We start from the raw sequence: 8903 nt of genomic DNA, 5'->3' as shown, positions 1-8903 counted from the left end.
GACACTGTATATTGCCACATTTCCTGTGGGCTCTTACAGTGTCATGCTCAGAAATGGGAACCAACTGGAGAGAGAGTATATAGCCTGGCAAAATTAGATTTAAAAGTTATATCTTGTTGTTAGGCAAATATTATCCTCATTCCTGGCTCAGTTATCAATGAAGTTCTACAGGTGATATTACTAAATGTATGGCAAATGAAAGAAAAGTTTTGAATGTTGGGGTTGGAAATTTGGTTTTGTGGAGTAGATGTTAAGAATATAGAGATAATCTGCCTCCTAATCATAGGCAACAAGTCGATAAAGAAGAGACTGCCAAGTTTCAGCTCCCTATCTCAAGCTATTTCAACTCTAGAGCTGTTCAGAAAGGTTGCAAGAAATTTTTTATAATTAGAATATTTTCCCACTTATCCTCATGCTATAAAAAAACAAACCCTAGCTGAATCATTTTTGCTCAGACTTTCAAAAACCAGATTAACCTTCACAGAGAGATGAATGAAGCCTGGAGAATTTTACCTTGAAAAATGAAAGTTTCAAAAAAAAGATGAATGGCTGTAAACCGTGTAAGAGAGGAAAATGTTATACACTGTAAACTCTAGTGCCTAGTGCCTTTCCCATTGTAGAGTATGGGTATGTTTATATATACACACCCAAATAGACATGTGCGGAGGGATGGTGACACATTAACGTTTTCAAACTTTAACAGTTTCACAATTATTAGTAGCTATTATTTTAAGGTGCCACCTAAGATTATGAACAGAGATTGGGACCTCTTTATGTCTGGCACTGTACAGACATGGAGGAAGAGACAGCCCCTATCCTGAAGAGCTTACTATCTAAGTAGACAAGACAAGCAAAGTCGGGAGAGGAAATATAACTGACCCAGGATGATGGTTTGCAAATGGCGTGTTAGAGCCATTATTTCATGTTTTAATTGTTTGGGGTGGGTTTGTTGGGGAATGGATCAGCTAGACAGAAATAAATGGGAGAGAACATTACGGAAAGGTGTTATGAAGACATGGGAGGGAAGAAGACATAGAAAAGGAATAGAGCAGGGGTGGGCAAACTATGGCCCGCGGGCCACGTGCGGCCTGCGGGACCCTCTTGCCCGGCCCCTGAGCTCCAGACCCGGGAGGCTGAACCCCCGGCCCCTCCCCTGCTGTTCCCCCTACCCTGCAGCCTCAGTGCACTGCGCCACCAGCTTAATGCTCTGAGTGGCCGGGAAGAGCCGTGGCCTGGCCCAGTGCTCCTGGCGCCAGCCACCGGCGCTCCAGGCAGCGCAGTAAGGGGGCGGGGGCGGGGGTGTGGATAAGGGTCGGGGGGGTCAGAGGGCAGGGAACAGGGGGGTTGGATGGGGCAGGGGTCTCTGGGGGGGTGCAGTCAGGAAGGAGAGGGGGGGTTGGATGGGGCGGCGGGGGGCAGTCAGGATCAGGGGACAGGGAGAAGGGGTGGTTGGGTGGGGCAAGGGTCCTGGGGGGCAAGTCAGGAATGAGAGAGGGGGTTGAATGGGGCGGCAGAGGGCAGTCAAGGGTGGGGGGGTCTGGGAGTGGTCAGGGGACAGGGAGCAGGGGTGGTGGATGGGGCAGGAGTCTCAGGTGGGCCGTCAGGGGACAGGGGGAGGGGTTGGATGGGGCAGGAGTCCCCGGGGGAGGGGGCAGGAGTCCTGGGGAAGCCGTCAGGGGGCGAGAAGCAGGGGAGGGAGGTCAGATAGGACGTTGGGGCTAGACCATGCCTGGCTGTTTGGGGAGGCACAGCCTCCCCTAACCGGCCCTCCATACAATTTTGGAAACCCAATGTCGCCATCAGGCCAAAAAGTTTGCCTGCCCCTGGGATAGAGAATGGCAGAAGTGGGACTGAAGGAGGGGAGTATGGAAGGGCAGATGGAGTGAGCGAAGACAGACTGAGATGGAAGGTGGCAGCGAATGAGCCATAAGCACAAAGGAGCACTATCCTTCTGTAGAAAGCATTGTGATAGCATCATCAGTACTTGAAGGTCCCTGCTGCAGCTGCTTGTCTGTTCCCACCAACACGAGTTTCTTTCATACACCTCTTGTGTACACATTACACTATGTATAGTATTGTTATGTTGTTAAGAAGTGATGGTAAATTATTTTGATACACAGCTTTACTCTATTCGAGAGTCAGTGGTTGAACTCAGCTGCAAGTTTCCCCCACAAACAGCAGGGTTTTCCATTTAATATTGAAATGGCCCAGCAGTTCTTTGGTTTTTCTTTCAGAAGATCATACTTGCTAAGTGAACCACTTCAGGCCGTTATGTGGCTTCTTTTTTGGTCGCATTTCAATATTTCTGCATATTCAGTCCCAAGAGCTTCATCCTCTGAACTCTGAATGCCGTTGTAAGAAATGGAAAGGGGTGAAAAATTAAAACTGAAGTTGTTCTGTTGATCACCATGAGGCAATTTTAATAATAAATGACTTAGGATGCTGTGATTCTCATAGTAATTATAATAAACAAACTAAGTTAAACTTAAAGAATTTAGCAGTATAAACTCTCTGCGAGGTACTTAGGGTATCTGTGTACTGTGGTTTAAAAACTGCTTTCTTATGCACAGTATTAAATAAACATAAGAAATGCTTAAGCGATGCTGAGGTTATTTGAATGTTGCAAACCTCCCCAAGTTTGGAAAACCAAACTTAGTAATAGGCATTTGTTTGTTTGCTCTGCGATCAACATATCTCACCGAGGCCAGGCTTTGGATGAGGACAGGTGTTTCAACATTTCTGAGTTTGTTGCCAGTCTTGCATCTTATGTATGTAGTCATTTATACTAGTGCAAAGCAGTTGTAATATGTTATATTCTGGTACTTGCTTTACACAAATGGACATGACTATACAATGTGCAAGTCACTGGTAAATCAGCCCCAGATTGTATAGGGAGAGTATTAAATTTGAATTTCTTGGGTTTTGTTACTACATTAATGTTACGTCAGTGTTTGGCTTTCTATTAATTTTCCTTATTTTTCTTTTCGTAAAGTTACAAAATGCATCTGATTTATCAGTTCAGACTGCTTGTTGCAGATGAACCCTGATTTCTGCTAGGGATGCTTAGTCTATTGGAATATGCCTCCATGGATGGAGAATTCATGATTAACTGAATTCAACTGCATAACTTACTGTATGACTAAAAGTTGTGTATACATGTCCTGCCACCCACGTTCTTCCTCGGAGGAATGACTGTGCCTCTAGTGAGGAAGAGACCATTTTGGTAAATAAATATGCAAGTAGATAGTTTATAAAATGCATATTAGTGACTCAAGTACATATATAATTAGACATTAGAAAGCAGTGTCTACCACAGAGATTAAACAGCTCCTTCAAAGTCTATTGGGTAAATCTTTAGTCACGACATTATAAATTTCTTGCTGTTTATCCAAAAAAGCTAGACTGATCTTGCAGATACATATTTTGTTGTTCATTAAGCATTTTTAATCATTCATTTTATTGTACACGCAGAGCCATCACCAAGCTCCCAGCTTATGAATTATTACCCATCTGTCATTCTCCTTTTGGTTCACTTTTATTCATTTTCATTGTGCGTCAGGGCTGTATTGAAGCCCCCTTGTTTTCAGGTTGCATTCGGACTCTTTAGTAGTGAACCATTTCCATCTAAACAAGAATTGTCCTTCATCCAAAGCTTGAACTGAACCCAGAACTTTGAGTTTCCACGGTAAACATCTGATGAAGTGAGCTGTAGCTCACGAAAGCTCATGCTCAAATAAATTGGTTAGTCTCTAAGGTGCCACAAGTACTCCTTTTCTTTTTGCGAATACAGACTAACACGGCTGTTCCTCTGAAACCTGTCAAAAAAGTGCTGATAACTTTATGTATATTCACTCATTCGAGTCCTTCTGTACTTTATCTTTCATCCACCACTGAGCAGCCAGGGGAAAAAGTTGCTCTCCTTGTATTTATGATTTTGTCTGAAATTGGAGAATACTGGAAAACTTGCAAGAGACATTATGCCTAATTTCTAACCCATTTCCCAATAAAATTCCCAGACCACCTGAGTTTTGTTTAACATGAAGTATTGAGACAATCCTGATAAACGATGGATGAACCTCAAAAGATTTGTATTTAGGGTATGGTTTGCATGAATAAAGCCCCAAACTTTAAGGGGTAAAATTCTATTTCCCCAGCTACTACAATTTATTTTGAAGTGAATAGGATTGTGCTCATGTCCAGTATGTTCACACAGTCCTATATCATGTTGAGACAATAGAACACTGGGGGATCACATGTTGAGAGAGAAATCAGTCATCATAGGCATGAGTGTGCAGTGTCCGTGGAGATCATTCATGTAAATAAAAACCAAAAGCAAATAAAAAAAGCCTTAAATCCCTCAAAGTGCACCTCTTATCACACGATAAGAAACAATGAGCAAACGTGAAGTAAATTTTGAAAACACTTATTAGTTGACTAAAGTATCCTCCATCTAAAAGTGAGGAAATTATTTTATTAGAATACTACCTGCTGTTCTCTTAACAAGGATGTAAGAGAAGATGATGCCTCTGGAGGCTGGGCTTTTGGTCTTGCTCTTTAAGAAGGAGGGGCTTGTACCTTTGAAACTTAAAAATCAAGTGACCCTAGCCTCCTGAAATATAAATTGCAGGCTTATGAAGCTATGCGTTGTTTCAGTACCAGCTCTTAACAGCAGAGGACCTGGAAGCAAATTATGGAATAGATCCCTCTAGGAGCTGTTTATTTGCTTTGTTTTTCCATTTGAAAAGATATGTCAGGATGACCCTGAAGAGTGCATACTAGTAGGCGTTTTAATACAATTTTGTGAAATGAATGAAAATGCTGTGAGATTTGAGTAACTTTTGCCTAAACGAATGGAAGTCCCTGCCTCAGTTGTTTCTGAGGGCAGACTGATAAGGACACTGTCAGGAGATGGAAATGTGTGCTCCTTCAGTACCCTAAAGTTTGTAAACAAATTTCACCTGGATTATCCAAAACTATGGAGGGATATTTGCAGACATCGCTACACAATGCCCTCCCTTTAATAGACTCTAGGACTTACCTTCTACCTTCACACAACTTCTCTGGCCACAAATGGCACTGGCTCCCCTATGTTGTTTGGGGGAATTCCAATGGCCTGTAACTTCTGTTTCAAGACTTTGCAGCAGTAACCAGTGAATCTAATCTCCCCTCTGGCATGTTTAGGGGCCTCCTTGAGACCTGATTTTTCCCCCTCCACAACCCCCAATCATAAGATCCCTTATGGAGGTTTGGTAAGCCCATTTCTCCCTTTTTTCATATGGGGTCAGCAGGCTCTTTCCTCTTTCTCTCTCTTCAGGGAGCAATCTGATGGGCTTAATTGCCCTACAGTCCTCTTTAGAGAACAGCAACAAATACTGTGAAAATAGTCTCTTTCTCTCTCGACATTCCCTGTTCTAGTCATGGCTAGAGTTGAACTGTTGCCACTTTTTTGAAGTATTTTTCAGCTATACTCTGCAGAAGAGCACTCGTTCTTTTTTTTCTTCCTTCTTTAAAGATTGGGATAGCTAAAGCCACACAGAGTTGAGACTTTTATCTAGTGTGCTTGTTTTTATTCATGTGTAAAATATCCCACATTCTGAAGCCTTATCCTAAAAATTCCAGCAAAACTGAACTGTTTTCAGTTGTGGAGGGGGTGCCAGCTGACAGCATTTTTATAGGGCATGTAGGGAGTGACAACTGAGGGAAAATAAAACAGCAAAAGAAGTCACTTTTATATTTCCTTCACCCTCAGTGCAAGTGGTGGGCAAAAATACTTAGCTGATTGTGGTGAATGCTGCTCTCTGATCCAAGAACTGGTAAAGGATGTGTTGTACATACAACAATTTTACATGGAAAAGGAATGTATACGAAGTGACTTTTTGTATTTTTCTGTTTAAAAATATGGAGTGAATTCTGTGCTCGTGGAGGAGAGTGGACAACAGCAGCTATTTGAGACAGGAATATGACTTGATCCAAAGACTAAGTCATTGGGAATCTTTCCTGTGATATTACTAGTCTTTGTATAGTGCCCATATTGTGGGAAATTGCCATGTGAGGTTCACATTTGAAGCCTGTTGTGAGGGAGAAGCTAAGGGTATAACTAAGCCCCATCTTAGAAATTGTGTGGCCTCAAAGTTTTGAGTTTATGAAATGCTTGAAGGATGCTGCATGTAGTAATCTCACTTATAACATCTGTACCCCATGTTATAAGGTTATATGAACTGTTTGCTTTGTAAACTTCTGTAAGTCACCAAACAGGAAAGAAGCATTAACTAATGTAAAATCCTGGCTTCCTACAGCAGGTGTTAGGTCCTGCCCATAAGAAGACCAATAGAAACCAAATAAGCCATTGTGAAACATCAAAGAACAAAGACTCTGTTGACTGCGTCTTCCCTTCCCCTCTCCCCCCACAACCCTGCACGAAGAAGAGATGTGCACATGGACTTGTCACATCAGCTTGAACTCTTGGGGGATGGAATAAAAATCCAGAACAAGGAGAAATTGTATCTCTATGCTGCTTGGGCTTTGCGGGAGAGCAACATTTCTGAGCATAGGAAGGGATGCCCGACTATTTAGCCTCAGTTACCCCTAAAGGACATGTAATGCTGGCATATTACAGCAGCTTCTGTCACCTTCTGAAACCTGAGACCATAGCTCATTTGTATTGTACTTGCTTTAATCTTGTAAATCTCTTATTTCTTTCTCTTAGTTAATACATCTTTAATTTATTATAGGATTGGTTACCAGTATTGTCTTTGGTATAGGTACAATTGACCTGGGGTAAGTGACCAGCTCTTTGGGACTGGGAATAACCAGAATATTATTGTGATTTTTGGTGTAATGGACCATCTATCGCAAGGCAAGCTTGCACAGGTGGCAAGATAGACTGAAGTACCCAAAGGGACTGTCTGTGACTCCACGGTCAGTCTTTTATAGTACTTGAGGAGTTTACACTTGATACTTAGTTGATGAAATATAACTATAGAATTCACGGCTGGTTTGGGCCCTGCTGCTTAACAGTCTGCCTGAGTTTGGTACTCAAACCCTTGAGTCACTCCAGACAGCTCGACAGTCATTATAGAAGAGTGCTGACTAGTTTAAAATAACAAGGCAGGTACTGTCTGAATGTCATTTTTTTTTTATATAGTGGCCAAAAGCTGAAAACCTTTTTCACTTATTTGAGAAGGCTCATTTGATTGTGTCTGTGAAATCATTCTTCTCAGCTTGAGGACTTTTTTGACTGAAAACGTATTTTGTCTTCCAGCCTTCATTCTGCCAACAGTAACTGGGATCTGAAAAAGAAATATGCCACTTTCTTGTTGTTATGGTGAGCAAGAGTTCTGTTAGGTAGATGCTTACTTTGATCAATATAAATATGCTGTCTTTGGTTTGTAATGCAGAGGCTACCCTCTCAAATATTAGTGTTCCACAAGATGCCAGGTTTATACTTTCCTGGCTGCCAGACTTGCAAAATATTGCACATCTCCTGGCAAACTTTAATATGACCTTGCTTCTCATGTTTGTTGGAGATAGCTGCTGCTTGAGTTCTTTATTGAAATTGATTTCTCATCTAAAATTCCATGCCATTTGGCCATCATTGTACGTTGCCTGGTGGGCCCTTCCCCCTCTCTCTGCTGCTTGAGACTGAGTGACTGGTTAATAACAGATATGTTTCTGACTTGTGAAGAGTGCAAAGGATACATGTAATCTTATGGGCTAATGATTGTAGTATGGTTTTGACTTGCTAAGTAAAAATAATAGCAATGTGTACAGGAGAGATCTACTGAAAGTACTAAAAGGGCCTATTTGACACTTCCCTGTACCTAACCATGATGCAGGTCAGCTTAATTAAATCTTAGTGATACTAATGGTACAAGGATATGACTTTATCCTTATCTCTCCTTTCTTTTCTGCTTTCTGTCTCTATGCTTACATTTGTACTTTTTCTTCTGCCCCGCCTGATGTATTTAGTGTTTAAAACTAACCTTTCAAAGAGAGATTTTTGGGCCAGAATGACAGCGTAATATAATATTTACTAACCTTTCTACTTTGTAGTAATCTTACAGCGGTGTTTTGTGTGATCTATTACAAAAAAAGTAATAATCTTTTCTACAAAAAAGATACTAAGCAGACAAGAGAGGCCATTAGTTCAAAGAGTCTGAGGCATATGCTGGTGGCAGTCTTTTCTGTTTTGAATGGTAGATAAAGCCTTTGAAGTTAAGTGTGATCACTTTATCTTTTTGTGGAAGGACCTGCTTTAAGTCTGTTCTCAGATTAACTCCTGTGTGATAGCTGCATTATGGATTTCTTGTGATTTATTAACCCTAAACTAGGAAATGTATTACCTGCTCAACAGATTGCTTATGTGGCATCCTCTGTGAACTTTCCCATTATTAATCAACAGATGATGTTGTGTACATTATGCAGATCTTGTAGTGTGAGGTGTGCAGCCACCAAGAGAGATGCATTTGGACAAATTCAGAGGCAGGCCTACTGTTAAATTAACTCTGCTGTAGTGATCCTCAGATAGTATTTGTGGCTTATTTCTGGGCATATGATATACTTAGAAAATGGGGAGGTAAAAAGAGCCATCTGATAGACTGGTGAGGATTCCGAGTGGGCGGATGCCTAGTGAAGATTCCGACTCCAAGTGGGTGGATGGCTGGAATGAAATCAAACAGAATTATTGATACCTCAGCACATCATTCTAATAATTAGAGGAGGCAGCACTACAGAGTAGCTTCAGGAGAGAAGGGCCTCATTCACTTGAAATCTTGTCTGTCTCAGCAGCTGGAGCTGAAGACAGTTCCATCCAAAATGAACCTGAAACCTCAGAAAAGCAAACCATGAGAACACAAATTACTTTTTGTTTGAAGAACCCACAGAGGGAGCAGAATATTAAGAGA

The sequence above is a fragment of the Caretta caretta genome, chromosome 5 (genome assembly GCF_965140235.1).
Source record: "Caretta caretta isolate rCarCar2 chromosome 5, rCarCar1.hap1, whole genome shotgun sequence".
Taxonomy (NCBI): domain Eukaryota; kingdom Metazoa; phylum Chordata; order Testudines; family Cheloniidae; genus Caretta; species Caretta caretta.
The sequence above is the reverse complement of the archived record's forward strand: the minus strand, read 5'-3'. Positions refer to the sequence as shown.